This window comes from Capsicum annuum, unplaced genomic scaffold (assembly GCF_002878395.1).
Source record: "Capsicum annuum cultivar UCD-10X-F1 unplaced genomic scaffold, UCD10Xv1.1 ctg78519, whole genome shotgun sequence".
Taxonomy (NCBI): Eukaryota; Viridiplantae; Streptophyta; class Magnoliopsida; order Solanales; family Solanaceae; genus Capsicum; species Capsicum annuum.
This window is the reverse complement of record NW_025889014.1, coordinates 14,423-31,487: the sequence shown is the minus strand read 5'-3', so window position 1 is coordinate 31,487 and position 17,065 is coordinate 14,423. Positions and strand designations below refer to the sequence as shown.

General features: G+C 37.8%; 1 pseudogene; it reads left to right on the top strand.

Annotated features, from left to right (window-relative positions):
• The first annotated feature begins 776 nt into the window (after window positions 1-776).
• LOC107874535 lies at window positions 777-4,944 on the top strand (annotated as a pseudogene).
• The last annotated feature ends 12,121 nt before the right edge of the window (window positions 4,945-17,065 follow it).

Here is a 17,065-nt window from a genome sequence, read left to right as displayed (position 1 = left end):
TGTTCTTCATCTTGTTATCTTGATACTCTCTTTGTTAGTTTGTGGTGGCTGTTTTGGTGTCAAATACACCATTGTTATCTCGTATTATTGTGGTTGTAGTGAATCCGAGAGTGGTCTCCAAAAAGGTCCACGGATCCTTAAGATTAGTGGACTGATTTGGAGTGTGTTTTCGTGCTTCCGTTGTCTTTCTCGTATCAGTTTTGATCCATTAAGATTTGTTAAAAGTAAGCAGAAGATTTGAGATGTCAATGAATTGTATTTTAATAATCTTGGAATTCTAAATAGATCTAGCTCGTCTTTTTGTTGTTCTCTATATGTATTTGATGTTTTGACCTTGATCAATATTTAGAAAGAACTTAATATGATTAACTTCGTTCCATTTTTTTTTTCCTCTTCTGAAAATATAAAAGCTAGTAAGTACTACAGGATGAAATACTTTCGTGTGAAACTGGTAGAAAAAAGTAATCCAAAATTTAATGCAATCAACTCGACAACAAGTAAATTCTATATCTGCAAAATAGTTTCCTTTTATGATTTTTCTGCAGTTTCCTGTATTCATTTTCTCCTGATAAGTTTTTATGTAGGTACTCTTTGTGCCAGAGAACTTGAAAGGAAATTTTACTTTTTCACTGACTAGTGAAAATTACAACCAATGAAAGAGTAAAAGAAAATGAACAAGTGAGAAAGGAAGAGGAAGCAAACAACTCATTGGTATGTCATGATTAATATATAGCTATATTAAGTGCTGTGTCTTTGAAAATTTGATAGGAGTATAACATTTGGTCTTTTTGCAGGTATCATTTTCTGCTCTTCGTGAGGAAGTTGTCAATGTTTTGGATTTCATGGAGAGGTTAAAGAATGAAGAGGATCAAAAAGCTGTTGATGTGGATCTTATTGAAAAGCTGAAATTAAAGCTGACATTTATTTGTACATATGTCCAGCTTTCTTATTCTGATTTTGATCAGTTTGAAGATATAGTGACTGGGAAAATACAAGAGGTTGAGAATCTGCTTCGGACAATTTTGGATGATGTTGACAACACCATCAGGTGTAAATATAACGTGCATCATGTCCTTCCTAGTCTTGCTGATAATATGGATGACTGTATAAGCTCACATCATCGTTCTAAATCAGATGGCACCATGATGGAGGAACAATTGAACTTCCTTCTCTTGAATCTCCATCATCTAGCCAAGTATCGTGCTGAAAATATTTATCCGTTAGTGACTAAATATGGGATTCTTCAGAACGTTTGTGCCAATATAGGAGATTTCCATGGGTTGATAGTGAATGGTTGTAATAAGCATGAGATTATTGAGAATGTCTTACCTCAGTTTCAACTGATGGCCGAGAGTGTAGGAAACTTCCTTTGGAAGGACCAGATTGATCAGGACTCCCAACACTCCGAGCTAGACAAGGATGATCAGAATGATGGAGACTCACAACAGTACGAGCTAGATGAGGATGATCAGACTGATTTTCCGAGCTAGACGAGGATGATCATACTGATGGAGACTCTCAACCCTCCGAGCTAGATGAGGATGATCAGACTGATGGAGACTCTCAACCCTCCGAGATGGATGAGGATGATCAGACTAATGGAGACTCTCAACCCTCTGAGCTAGACAAGGATGATCAGACTGATGGAGACTCAAACAGTACGAGTTAGACGAGGATGATCAGACTGATGGAGACTCGCAACTTTCCGAGTTAGACGAGGATGATCATACTGATGGAGACTCTCAACCCTCCGAGCTAGATGAGGATGATCAGACTGATGGAGACTCTCAACCCTTCGAGCTGGATGAGGATGATCAGACTGATGGAGACTCTCAACCCTCCGAGCTAGATGAGGATGATCAGACTGATGGAGACTCTCAACCCTCCAAGCTAGATGAGGATGATCAAACTGATGGAGACTCTCAACCCTCCAAGCTAGATGAGGATGATCAAACTGATGGAGACTCGCAAAAGTCTGAGATAGACAAGGATGATCAGACTGATGGAGGCTCTCAACCCTCCGAGCTAGACGAGGATGATCAGACTGATGAAGACTCTCGACTTTTCAAGCTAGCACATCTACTCAAAGATTATTCCAATTGAATTGGAGGTGATGCACATATGTTATACAAATTTGAAAGCTTCACCATCAGCTGAAGTTAGACGCTTCATCAAGCACCTCCTAGAAACCTCTCCAGACAACCTTGGAGAATATCTGATTCATCTACAAGAGCACATGGTAACTGTTATTACCGCAAGCACTTCAGGGGCTCTAAATATTCATATCATGATAGAGTTCCTATTAATTATTCTTACGGATATGCCCAAGGACTTTGTTCATCATGAAAAATTATTTGATCTTTTGGGACGTGTTGGAGTACTTATCAAGGAGGTATCAACTCTCGTTCATGGCTTAGAAGAAAAATCAAGGTATGAAGAGAGTATCGATGAAACAAGTTGTGCGACTCTAGACTTGCTGAAAAATATTGAACTCCTCAAGAAAGATCTCAAATATGTTTATCTGAAAGCCCCGGACTCATATCAATATTGCTTCCCCATGAATGATGGACTGCTCTTCATGCATCTGCTTCACATACACTTAAAAGATTTTCCAGATTCCAATGCTTATTCAATTGTATTGATAAAGGAAGAAATTGGGCTGGTGAAGGAATACCTAGAATTCATAAGATCGTTCTTCGGGAATGTTGGGCAAGGATCGTATAAAGATCTATGGGCACATTTTTTAGATGTGGCATATGTGGCTAAAGATGTCATTGATTCAATTATCGTAAGAGATAATGGTCTCTTACATCTTATTTTCTCACTTCCCATCTCCATAAAAATGATCAGTCTTATCAGAGAAGAAGTCTCCAATTTACTTGAGAAGATTCTCAAGAACAGGAGTCGCCTTGTTGTAAACTCTCCCAAGAAGTCATTGACGGGTGGTAAAATAATTGTAGGTTTTAAGGAGGAGACAAACTGGTTAATTAGTAAGCTTACGAGTGGACCGAAAGATCTAGATGTCATTTCAATCACTGGTATGCCGGGTTCAGGCAAAACTACTTTGGCGTACAAAGTATACAATGATGAATCAGTTTGTAGTCATTTCGACATTCGTGCATGATGCACAGTCGACCGATAATATGAAGAGAAGAAGTTGCTGGTGAAACTTTTCAATCAAGTTACTGGCTCGGATTTAAAGTCCAGCAAAGATATTGATGTTGCCGATAAGCTGAGGAAACAATTGTATGGAAAGAGGTATCTTATTGTGTTAGATGACGTGAGGGATACTGCTACATGGGATGATTTAACAAGACCTTTCCCTGAAGTTGAGAAAGGAAGTAGAATTATTTTAACTACTCGACAAAAGGAAGTGGCTTTTCATGGAAAGTGTAACACTGATCCTCTTAACCTTCGATTGCTAAGTCCAGAAGAAAGTTGGGAGTTATTAGAGAAATGGGCATTTGGAGAACAGAGTTTTCCTGATGAACTATTGGATGCTGGAAAAGAAATAGCCAAAAATTGTAAGGGACTTCCTTTGGTTGCTGATCTGATTGCTGGAGTCACTGCAGCGAGGGAAAAGACAAAGTCTCTGTGGCTTGAAGTTCGAAATAATTTGAATTCCTTTATATTGAACAGTGCAGAGGGAGTGATGAAGGTTATAGAATTAAGTTATGACCATTTACCTCTTCAACTGAGGCCGTGTTTTCTATACCTTGCAAGTTATCCGAAGGACACAACAATGGCTATAGTTTCGTTGAAAATGTATTGGTGTGCTGAAGGGCTTGTAGAACAGACAGAGATGATGAGTGTGGAAGAAATGATGGAACTTTATTTGGATAATTTAATTTCCAGTAGCTTGGTAATTGCTTTCAATGAGATAGGTAAGATCCCGACTTGCCAAATTCATGATCTTGTGCACGACTTTTGTTTGATAAAAGCAAGAGAGGAAAAGTTGTTTGGCCTGATAAGTTCAAGTGATCCATCTTCTTCAGATTTAATGCCATGCGTGGTAAACATTTGTTGTAATACAGAGCAGTTTGAGCCTCAGTTCAAAAGTGAGTAGGCATTCTGCTAAACACCTAAATTCTTTGTTGATGACTGGAGACGAGATGGAAGATCGTCTTTCTGATGCATGCCACCTAAGAGACTTGAGGCTTCTTAGAGTGTTGGTCCTAAAAAGCTCTTTTATGATGGTGAAAGATTCATTGCTGAATAAAATAGGCATGTTGAATCATTTGAGGTTCTTATTTATTGGGACAGAAGTTAAATCTCTGCCTTCATCTTTCTCAAACCTATGGAATCTAGAAACCCTGTTTATTGATAATGGAGGATCAACCTTGGTACTATTACCGAGAATTTGGGATCTTGTAAAGTTGAGAGGGTTGTTCATGAATGCTGGTTCTTTCTTTGATTTGGATACGGATGATCCAATACTGATAGCAGAGGACTCAAAGTTAGAGAACCTGAGAGAACTAGAGACCCTCGTGCTTTCCTATTCGAAAGAAACAGAGGATATTTTCAAAAGGTTTCCCAATCTTCAAAGGCTTGTATTTGATCTTAAGGAATCATGGGATTATTTAACAAAGCGATATTGGTTCCTGAAATTGGATTCCCTAACTGAACTAGATTACCTCAGAGCAGATTTTGAAAGTTCAAATGCAAATGACAGTGGGCCCTCTTCAACGACAAATTGGTCATGGGATTTTCACTTCCCTTCCAATTTGAAAACATTGGTATTGTGCGACTTTCCTCTGACATCCAATTCACTATCAACAATAGTGAGACTGCCCAACCTTGAAGATTTATTCCTTACAAGAACAATCATCAAGGGGGACGAATAGAACATGAGGGAGGAAGACGCCTTTGAGAATCTGAAATTTTTTTCTTTTAAAGAAGTTACTCTTGCTAAGTGGGAGTTTAGATAGGAATCATTCTGTGTTTGAGAAATTAGTACTGTGGGAATGACTTTGGGGATATTGGTTCATTGAAAATTATCCAAAGAGTAATGGTCGATTGAAGTTGACCTAAGTTTCAACGCTCACTAAAATTCGAACAATAGGAAAATTTTCAACTTGTCCTTGAGCTTGGGGACCTCTATGATCTCAATTCATGCTCAAATAGGTTTCCACACTACATAATTTATTAACACACTAAACTTGCATTAGATTTATGGCTTTTAGAACCTTTACGTGACGGAAATGACAATTTTTGTTCTCGTCCGAAATGCGGGGTGTTACACTTATGCATGGGTGTGTTGTACGCCATATTTATATGCAAGAGGCTATGAGCTGTTTCAGGAACAGTTTCCCTTATTTCAGTTTCATGTTGTGCTAGTGAGCATAATCTCAAGTTAAACTCTCAGTCTAATCCGTTCTTCTCTTATTTCAGAATATGCCTCCAAAGATAAGAAACCAACCAGCTCCTCAGCTCGAAGATCCTTTGGGAAAACATGTTTCTCATGCGGAGTTTAGAGACGCATTCACCACACTTGCTCAATCTGTGACTATCCAAAATGAACGGCCACCAGTTATTCCAGCCAATCCAGTGGTCAACTCAGCCACATCTAGGATTCGGGACTTCACCCGAATGAACCCTCCATCTTTCTTCGGGTCTAAGTCTAACGAAGACCCTTAGGAATTCATTGACCAAGTCCAGAAGGTCATAGACATCATGGGACTTACTTCTTATTAGAGTGCCGAGTTAGCCGCCTACCAGTTACAGGATGTTGCTCACACTTAGAGTAAACAGTGGAAGTTTGAGAGGTTAGAGGATGCAGGTCCTATAGAGTGGAAAGAATTTGTCACGACTTTCTTAGACAGATTCTTTCCCCAAGAGTTGAGGGAGGCAAAAGTTCTGGAGTTCATCAACCTCAAGCAGAGAAATATGATGGTTAAAGAGTATTCTGTCAGATTTACTCAGCTAGCCAGATATGCCCCTCTTGTGGTTGTAGACAATAGGGCTAAGATGAGCAAGTTCGTGTCAGGGGTGAATGATAGCGTGGTAAATGAGTGTAGGTCTGTGATGCTGAACAGTGATATGACTTTATCCAGGATTATGACCTATGCTCAAAAAATAGAGGAGCAGAAGATTAGGACTAGGGAGAGGCAGAATAAGAGAGCAATATCAGGCAGTTTCAGTTTTGCTCAACCCAAATCAGAAAAAGGAAACCATTCGCAGTTTCGTCCTAAGCTAGTAGTTCCAGCTCCTTCCTCCGCCAGTACCCCAGTGCTGAAATTTAGAGACGGCAATAGAGATCGAGCACCAGGCTCTAAGTATCAGGGTAGTGTCAACAGTACTCGAACTAATCCCCTGTGTCATACTTGTGGTAAAAATCACAAGGGTACCTGTAGAGCTGGTAGCGATGTTTTTTCGATTGTCATAATCCAGGCCACAAGATTAGGAAGTGCCCGTAATCAGGTCTACAGGGTCACCAGAATCGTTCCATAGCCTAGTCCGGTCGCCCAAATCAGCAGGGTGCCACTTCCAATGCTACCCAAATAGACTCTATGCTCTTCAGACCCGACAAGATTAGAAAAATTCTTCTGATGTCGTTACTAGTACATTGCAAATTTTCCACGTTCATATTTATGCTTTGCTAGATCCAGGTGCATCCTTGTCTTTTGTAACTCCTTATATAGCAGGCGATTTCGGAATCAGTCTTGAAATTTTAGCAGAGCCCTTTTCAGTCTCTACCCTAGTAGGTAAAACCATCATAGCTCGGTGGGTATATAGAAACTGCCCGGTTATGATATTTCAGAAAGCCACGTCAATAGATTTAGTCGAGTTAGAGATGACTGATTTTGATGTCATTCTCGACATAGATTGGCTTCATTCTTGCTATACCACAGTCGATTGCAGAAATAGGATAGTTCAGTTTTAATTCCCGAATGATCCCGTCCTAGAGTGGAAGGGTAGTACTTCATCTTTCAGGGGTTAGCTTATTTCCTACCTTCGAGCAAGGAAAAAGATTTCTAAGGGGTGTGTGTATCATCTCGTACATGTTAAGGATTCCAGTTTTGAATCTCCCTATCTCAACTCAGTCCCAGTGGTTAATGAATATTCAGATGTCTTTCCCGAAGATCTTCCAGGCATTTCTCCCAAAAGGGAAATAGACTTCGGCATAGACGTCCTTCCAGTTATTCAGCCTATTTTTATTTCTCCATACAGAATGGCACCAGTAGAACTCAAAGAACTGAAATATCAGTTTAAGGATCTCTTAAATAAGGGATTCATTAGACCTAACGTTTCCCCGTGCGGTGCGCCAGTCTTATTCGTATGCAAGAAAGACGGTTCTCTCAGGATGTGTATTGATTACCATCAGCTTAACAAAGTTACGGTCAAGAACAAGTATCCTCTTCCCAGAATATATAACTTACTAACCAACTTCAGGGTGCCATTTATTTCTCCAAGATAGACCTCAGATCAGGCTATCATCAGCTCAAAGTTAGAGAATGTGACATCCCGAAGATAGCTTTCCGTACTCGGTCTGGTCACTTCAAATTTCTAGTTATATCCTTTGGTCTTACCAATGCCCCAACCCCTTTTATGGACTTGATGAACCGTGTGTTCAAGCAGTACTTGGACATATTCGTCATAGTCTTCATAGAAGATATCCTGGTCTATTCCCGCATAGAGCGTGATTATTCAGACCATCTTAGAATTGTTCTTCAGACTCTCTGAGATCACCAACTATTCACAAAATTCAGTAAGTGAGAGTTTTGGCTAAGGTCAGTAGCATTCCTTATCCATATTATTTATGGTGATGGCATTAGAGTAGATCCTCAGAAGACTAAAGTGGTAAGAAACTGGCCTCTTCCTGTCTCTCCATCAGATATCAGGAGTTTCTTGGGTTTGGCTGGCTATTACAAGAAGTTTGTTAAGGGATTTTCTTCTATTGCATCCCCAATTTCCAGATTGACTCAGAAGAAGGTCAAGTTTCAGTGGTCAGATTCTTGCGAGAAGAGTTTTCAGGAGTTGAAGACTCGACTCACCTCAGCTCTAGTTCTAGATCTTCCAGATGATTCAGATAGGTTTGTAGTATATTGTGATGCATCCAGAGTGGGCTTAGGTTGTGTCCTTATGCACTATGGTAAGGTCATAGCCTATGCCTCTAGACAGTTAAAGCCCCATTAGAAGAATTATCCTACTTATGATCTTGAGTTAGCAGCCATAGTATTTGACTTAAAGATTTGGAGGCATTATCTCTACAAAGTTCATGTAGATGTCTTCACAGATCATAAGAGTCTCCAGTATGTCTTTTCTCAGAAAGATCTTAATCTTCATCAGAGAAGGTGGTTAGAGCTCTTGAAAGATTACGACATGAGTGCCCTTTGCCATCCAAGCAAGGCCAATATTGTGGCCGACGCACTCAGTAGACTCTCCATGGGTAGTGTTTCTCACGTTGAGGATAGCAAGAAGAAAATAGCTCAGAAAATCCATCAGCTTTGCCAGACTAGGTGTTTGCTTAGTCGATTCTTCAGAGGGTGGTGTATGTGTTTAGAGTAACTCAGAATCAACTCTAGTTTTTGAGGTAAAAGAAAAGCAAGACAGGGATCCTAGCCTTGTCAAGCTAAAAGAGTCAGTTCAGAATCAGAAAGTAGAGGTTTTCTCCTAAGGAGAGATGGTGTTCTTCGTTGTTAGGGTCGTCTGTGTGTTCCATGTGTAGATGACTTGAGGCACTGAATTTTTGTAGAAGTGCATGGTGCGAGATACTCAATTTATTTAGGGGCCACAAAGATGTACCGCGATGTGCAGGAAATCTATTGGTGGAGTGGGATGAAGAGAGATGTTGTAGAGTTTGTGGCTAAGTACTCTACATGTCAATAGGTTAAGATAAGATAGAACTTCAGAAGCCTAGTGGATCCATGTAGGATTTCACCATTCCTACTTAGAAGTGGGAAGAAGTGAACATGGACTACGTGATGGGTTTACCTCGAACTCGTCATCAGCACAATTCAGTTTGGGTCATTGTAGACAGGATGACTAAGTTAGCTCACTTCCTTCCAGTTCATACCTCTTATTTAGCCGAGGATTATGCAAAACTCTATTTTAGGGAGTTGGTTAGATTACACGGTGTTCCATTATCTATCATCTCAGACAGAGGTACCCAGTTCACATCTTACTTCTGGAAAGCATTCCAAAAGGGTCTTGGTACCCAAGTCCATCTCAGTATAATATTTCATTCTCAGACAGATGGTTAAGCAGAAAGGACCATTCAGACACTGAAATATATGTTAAGGGTGTGTGCAGTTGATTTTAAGGGAAGTTGGGATGGCCATTTGCCATTGATTGAATTTTCATGCAATAATAACTATCATTCCATTATTCAGATGGATCCATTCGAAGATCTCTATGGTAGGAGGTGTAGATCTCCAATTGGTTGGTTTGAAGTTAATGAGGCCTCAGTCATAGGTCCTGACTTGGTATTCGACACCTTAGAGAAAGTTTAGTTGATCAGAGAGAGACTCCGGGCTACTCAGAGCCAACAAACGTCTAATGCTGATGCTCATAAAAAGGACATTGAGTTCGAGGCCGATGGCTATTTATATCTCAAGATCTCTCCCAAGAAGGGAGTGAAGAGGTTTGGCAAGAAAGGGAAAATCAGCCCCCGATATATCGATCCCTTTAGGATTCTTAGCCGCTTAGGCAAGGTAGCTTATGAGCTCGAATTGCCTTCAGATATAGCTTCAATTCATCTAGTATTTCATGTCTAATTGCTCAAGAAATACATAGGTGACCCAGCAGTTGTAGTCCCTATTCAGAGCATTGACGTTCAAAATAGCCTCTTTTATGAAGAGATTCCAGTCGAAATCTTATACTATCAAACTCTCAGATTGAGGAACAAAGAAGTCCCTCTAGTTAAGGCTCTTTGGAGAAATTAGTCCGTTGAGGGATCTACTTGGAAAAAAGAAGCAGATATGCATACCCATATCCTCACTTCTTCTCCGCCAATTCAGATCAAGCTCAAGGTATTAGTTCTCCTTAAGCTCATTCAATTTTATGTTTATGTTCCCAGTATAAAATTTGTATCTACTGCCATTGCATACTCAGTCATGCATTCATGTATCAGTTCAGTTATAAAATCATGCATCATCTATGCATTATCATCTTAAGAAACTCAGATTATCAGAACACACAGTCACACATTCATGTATCAGTTATCCATGCATCAGATATGCATGAGTTCAGTATATTTAGCATGTCAGTGATGAAGTCATGTCTCAGTCATTCACGTTCAGTTCATTTTCAGCTTTTCTTTTATTCCCTCTCAGTTGAATCTCATTTGAGGACGAATGTTCCCAAGGGGGAGATATTGTAATACCCCATACAATCCTAAGTCTGAAATTCAACTCATTTGGCTTTACAAGCCTCAAGACTTAGAAAATTTTATAAGTGTTCAACACTTAGTCTCATTTTAGACCTCCAAACTTTGGGGATTTATTTGACGACCTTCCCGACCTTCTTTTTTGGATTTTCAAGTTGCATTACGATGGGCCAAGGTCGTAGTACATCCCAGGTGAGTTTCAGAATTTTTGGAATCCATTTATAGAATTTTTGGATTTCGAAACAGTAGCATCATGCGATTAGCATGCGACACATGGTATATCGCATGGTCCTAGCATGATATAGAGCATGCGACACATGCTATTCTACAGAGGGATGGAGCATGCGACGCACGCTCTATCGCACGCTCCAAAAATTTTCCAGTATCCAGGTCACGAACTTAAGGACAAAATGGTCCTTTTCCCTACTACTATATATACTCAAAATATGGGATTAATGGCATTTTTCACCAAAATATACTCCTTTTGCTGAAATTCTCTCAAGAACAACCAAGAACAAGTCTAGGGTTCTATTGGGGGTTTCAAGATTCAAGCCGATTTCACCATGAATTCCATGGATTCTTATTCTCAGTTTTGTGTAGCATTCATCTATGGATCTATTTCATTCATAGAGCTCAAGAACCATGTTTTAAATACTATTTTGTGATTTTCTTGTTGTGATATGGGCATGTATATATTAATGATTGTTGTTTAAGTTTCGAGATGATATTTAAAGGTGTTTTTCATAAAGTATTTGTGGTTATTAGTTGAAACCCATGATCTTTGTGTGGCTTAGTATTGTGAAATTCATGAGCACACACCTAAGCTAAAATAATCCATGCAAAGTGTTTGATAAATTGCCTAGGATGATAGAATTCATGTCCCATGCTTTAATAGTTCTTAAATGACCAGTCCATGCTCTATGCTTTATGATTTCACATGAATTCCATGTAATTGATATGCGTTGTTGTTGTGATATGGATTGAGTATGTTATTGATGCTACGCAAGTATACATATGTTGTATGAATTTCCCCTCCATGTATTAATATGTTGAGAACAATGCTTAGTGTGAAATCTCCTACTTATGATATTGTAAATTATAGACTCTACTCTTATTATCAAGTCAGTTATGTGTGTCAGTTTCCTTCCATCGAGTCCTGGGGGTACATGTACCTGAAAAATATAGTTGTGTGCCTAGATCCATGTCAGGTTATCACAATAATCTCAGTCAAGCCAGGATCTATAGAACTCAGTCAGTCATGTGGCTCAGGAAATCTTAGAAATCTCATGATCTCAGTTAATTCTCAGATAGTAGTACTATTCTGTCAGTCAACAGAAGTCAGTTACTCAGTCCATGTACAGTTAGAAAAATCATATTCAGTCTCTTCAGATAGGATTAGAAGTCAGCACCGAGTGAACCCAAGATGGAAACTCACCGGCCGGTTTAGGGTGTAATTCTTAGCAGTCATCCTTATGTTCCAGAACTACGTAGCTAGCGTAGGTTGAGACATCTTAACCTGTCAGATTAGGGTTGATGAGGTTGCTTAGCCTTTCAATTTAGGGTTCCCACCATTCTTATTTTGAGTACCTTCCAGATAAGGGTCACTCACAACTGTCCTTACCAGTGGCGCGGTATTGACACCCCTTTTAGTCGGGGCAGAGCTTGGACCCCAACTTAGATATATGCATTATTGGGGAATGTCAGTTAAACAACTACCTCCCATAATTTTAGTCCCAGTCTCAGTAAAAGAACTCAGATAGTTCTTCAGATTTCAGTATACCAGGACTGTCAGTTACAGTACAAAGCTCAGGTAGTTCCATCAAATTCAGGATTGTCAAACATGGTTATCCATGTTATCAGAATTTTAGTATCAGTTATGTTAGATACCAGTAAACCATGTAATAGTGTACCAATTCAGTTATCATGCATTTACGATTTTAGTTACTATGTATGCATGTTTGCACTCTCACGTTCATATTAGTCAGTCAGTGGACATTGTTCATGCATGTAAACCCTTGTATTTAGCCTACCCCACTCATATACTTAGTACTTTCAGTTGTACTGACATATTTGCGCTATGATTCTTTCTTTTGTGTTACACCATAGGTTTAGAGTCACGAGTTTTAGATCAGCAGTAGCAGTAGCATTCCAGTACTCAGGGTTACAGTGAGTCCTCATCCATTCGAGAACGATATTATTTTATTTCATTCATTATTTTAGTTCAGTTTTGCCAGACGGAGTTAGTTGGAGACATGTTCCTTCAACTCCTTATTTCATACAGTATATAGAGGCTTTCAGATTCAGTTCAGATTTGATTCAGACTTCAGTTATTTTGGGTATTTGTCACCCATATGGAAGTTATGTTTTGTCAGACACTTTAATCAATTAAACCTTATGGCCTATTGTTTATGTTTTCCATATTTTACACGTATATTATGCAGTGTATAGGTACAAATATTAGTCATGGGTTAGCTTGTGGTCCTTTGGGGTCATAAGCACTGTGTAGCATTCCAGTTTAGAAAATCAGGGTGTTACAGTGATGCATTATGAAACGAGCATCATGACTTTTGTATCCTGAAACTTTCATCTCATCTATTTTCACTCGACTTGATCTTGGTAATTTGGCATCTATTAAAATAGTGCAAAACAACCTTTTCTCCTCTGATTTCATGGAGAAACAAGCTTTAGCCAGGTGATCTTTTCCACTATTACCATCTTCTACTGGTTAAGCTCTTTGCATATCCCCATCTCATACAAGTCATAGCAAAAATTTAAATGATCTTTGCTCTTTCTAGATATATCCAACAAAGTACCAAGCGAACTATCACAAAAATTCTTCTTTATGTGCATCGGGTCAAGGTTGTGCCACAATTTATTTTGTGGCCAATATGGTAATTCAAAAAATATGGATCTTTTTTTCCAGGGACCATCACTATTTCTCTTTCTTTTTTTGGCCCTTTCCAAAAATATTGTTGAATTCACGTAGTTCTTCAAGGAACGATTCACCTGATAAGGGAGTAGGTGCAACTTTATGCTCCTCTTTACAATTAAATAGTTGTTTATCTCTTCGATATGGATGATCAAAGTGCAAAAATGTTCGATGACCCAAGTAACAGATTATAAGAATGGGTTTAAGATATTGGGAGAAAGTACTAGGATTAAAAGTGGGGCATGACCATCTACCCTTGGTGCTTTATCCAGAAAGCATTGCTAGTGATGGAAAATCACTAATTGTCCACAATAAAGTTTCACGCATGTTAAATGTTTGGTTAGTTTTAGTATTAAATGTTTTCACTCCCACATTCCATAGTTCATTCAACTCTACAATTAGCGGCTACAAATATACATCAATATCATTTATAGGAGATGAGGGACCTGGAATAATCATTGATAACATAATATACTTTGGCTTCATGCATATCCACGGTGATAAGTTATAGTTCATTAATTTAACTGGCCATATTCTATGAGAAATGCTCATTGTTCTGAATTGATTGAAACCATCACTTGAAAGACCTAATCTAACATTACTAATATCTTTAGCGAAGTCGGGGTACTTGAAATCAAAATGTTGTTAAGCTTCCCCATAGGCAGGATGTCTTAAATTTCCATCTTTGGGTCGTTAAGTAGCATACCATCTCATAGCCACAGATGTTTCAGAACACATGAATATCTTCTAAAGCCTAGGCTTTAAATGAAAGTACCTTAAGACCTTCACAATAACTTTGGTGTTCTTATTAGTCAACTCATCATTAACATTCTTCCATCTAGAAGACCCACATACAACACAATTATCAAGATTTGCATTGTAATTCCAGAACAATAAGCAATCATTAGGATATGCATGAATTTTTTTCATAATTGAGACCCAAATCACTTATCACCTTTCTTGCTTTGTGGAAAGACTCAGGAATTTAAGTGAATGGAAAAGCCTCTTTTATCAAGTCGAGCAAGTTTGAGAAAGCTACATTACTCAGCCTGTGAATGCATACTCAGCCCGTGAATGCATTTAAACAAGTACAATCGGATGGTGAAACTCAGCCTAGAAAAACTCTTACACCCCGAATATAAATCATGTTTCCCTTCCTCTACTAATTTAAAAAATCTCTTAATATTTTTAGATAATCCCCCTCTTACTCCATCATGCTCTTCATGCCTCTGTTCATCTTCTACATTTCTAAAAGTATGATGAAGTAGTTTATCAATTTCATCATGTTGGTCATCAGATAGTCCCTATCTTACTCCTTCAGCATTTCATGCCTTGTATGTGGAATATTTATTGATGAAACTCCTTCCCCATAGAAAACCCATTGAGTGTATTTAGGAGCAAATCCATGACCAAATAAGTGATCCTTCACCACTTTTTAATAATGCCTATAGCGATTAAAGCACAATCTATAAGGGCATAATATTTCATTTCCTAGAGAAGCTCGTTCAAATGGCTTTTTGATAAAATTTTTGACTCCATTTTCATACTCATCGGCGGATCTTGAGAGATACATTCAACTTCTATCTCCAATATCCATTAAATAGCCTATGTTACATATTTAAAATATAGAAGAAATAAAGTCATGAGTACAACCAGTAACAACATACAAACATTATCATTAGGCATGTGAAATAATTTATATAACATATATTTAATAAAGAATTAAACAAAGATAATTCAAATTATTTAAATAATTTGTCCTAGCCATCTTATATAAGATAATTTCAAAGTGTGTGTTGTTCCAAACCTTAAAACTAATCAAATAGATCATGTAAAGTCATATGTTATGGAATAATAAATATTAAACAGATACAAATAGATAGAGACCAATCACTTTCGATGACACACAACACTCAAGGATAAACATCCAATCATATAAAGTCAAAAATCAAAAACCAATTCTTCACTATGTAAAAGATATATAGGCATGAAAATGTTTTATTTTTTCACAATTGTACGTCCTAACTGAAAAGTAAAACTAACACGTTTAACACTATAGTTACATTTGATAATTTCAAGCAGGTACTATTTCAAAGAAAAGCAGAAAGATAGGCTGGAAATGAGTGCAAAGCAACGAAAAGGACGAATGCCTATATTAATCAATACTTACAAATCACCATCACATGAAAATGATATTTGTGTAAATCAAATATTCAGTCTATAAAAGTTAATGTAAAAGATAAGAGAAGCATTAATCTTGGAGACACAAGTTTCTATTTTGGATCTCTATCAGAAACAAAAGTAAAGTCTTGGAGAAGCACTAATTTATAGAATCAAAATTCTACTTTCAGGTTAAAAATGAAATCAAAATATCTATGATTGCAGATATTAAAAATGATAGTGATTACTAGGATTTCTAGAGCTAATAATCTACAATATTTCTTTGTTTCTCGTATCTCTTACTGATGGCATGAAGTCACCTAATACAACATAGATGAAAACAATGTTGATTAGTTTGGAAAGCTGTCAGTATATATCGACAGATGGATAACATTTCAGATCACGAAAGCATATAGAGATAAATTGAGTAGAATAAGATAGGTTGCATGTTGTATAACAACAGCATGTCCTCGTCAAGTATGCATACACAATAAGCACAAAGAAAAAACTTCAATAATAACATGTCTTCAGCATTGCATGCACATTCAACATGTCTTCATGCCTGAACAACGAATACAATGAAGAATGTCTTAAACTTATGTTTACTGGCATCATAAAATCATTATTCATACAATATAGTCAGTCAAAAAATAGTTTTGTTATGTTACTAGAACTCGTAGTATTAATGAACTTCTAATTTCCTGGAATCGAGAAGGTTAAGGAGTGACTTCCTAAGTAAGTATTATTTTAAACATATAGAATTTCCCTAATTTCAACTTTTTATCAAATGGAAAATTTGATAAGCTTTCCATTGATATAAGATTCGCCTAAATCCGATACCTGGACAAGAAGTTATGGCTAATTTAAGTCCTAGTCATAAAACATCATTTTATAAGTGTTTGACACATCGCGAAGAGTCTATTTGACAATTGTCAATTTCAGTGGAACTCTACGATAGAGGCGAATCGCGCTGAAGTTTCAGGTCCCAACCAGCGGGGCAACGCGATAACACCTCATTGCGGTGACCCCCAGAATCCCATTTGGCAATTTTCAGTAAGCCACCGCGATAGTGGCGCATCGCGGTGGCCCATAAAATTGGGTTTTCCAATTCAATTTTTACGACTTTGTACAAAAGTTAAAAAGGGCACTTTGTATTTTTTTCAAGCCTCTTAAACCATACAAACACCAAATTAAAGTCATTTACAAGCATTCTATAAAGTTTTTTTCAAGTTTTCTCTCAACAAAAATCCTAAGTACCCTAAACCTCTTCCAAGAATCAACCGTAGCTTTCACAAATTGAATTAAGATTCGAGGTTCCTAAGACAAAAGATTCAATAACCCTCACTCAATGTAAGAAAAGAGAGTCCTAAGCAAGCTTCTTCTTCTATAAGTCAGAATCTAAGGTATGTGGGGTTCGAACAAGGACACTCCTTTCGTCCTTGTGCCCAAAAGTTATTTTAAATTACAAGAATATATAGTTTCACATGTTTAGATTATGATAATTTTCATGTTTTAGAAATTGAGATACATGAGTATGTTGAGATTTAGTGCATAATGATGAAATTCTAGATTTCTATATGATTTATGAATCCTTATGATCTCTAGTATGCATTTTGATGAGTCTTAACTTGAGATTGAACTATGGACCA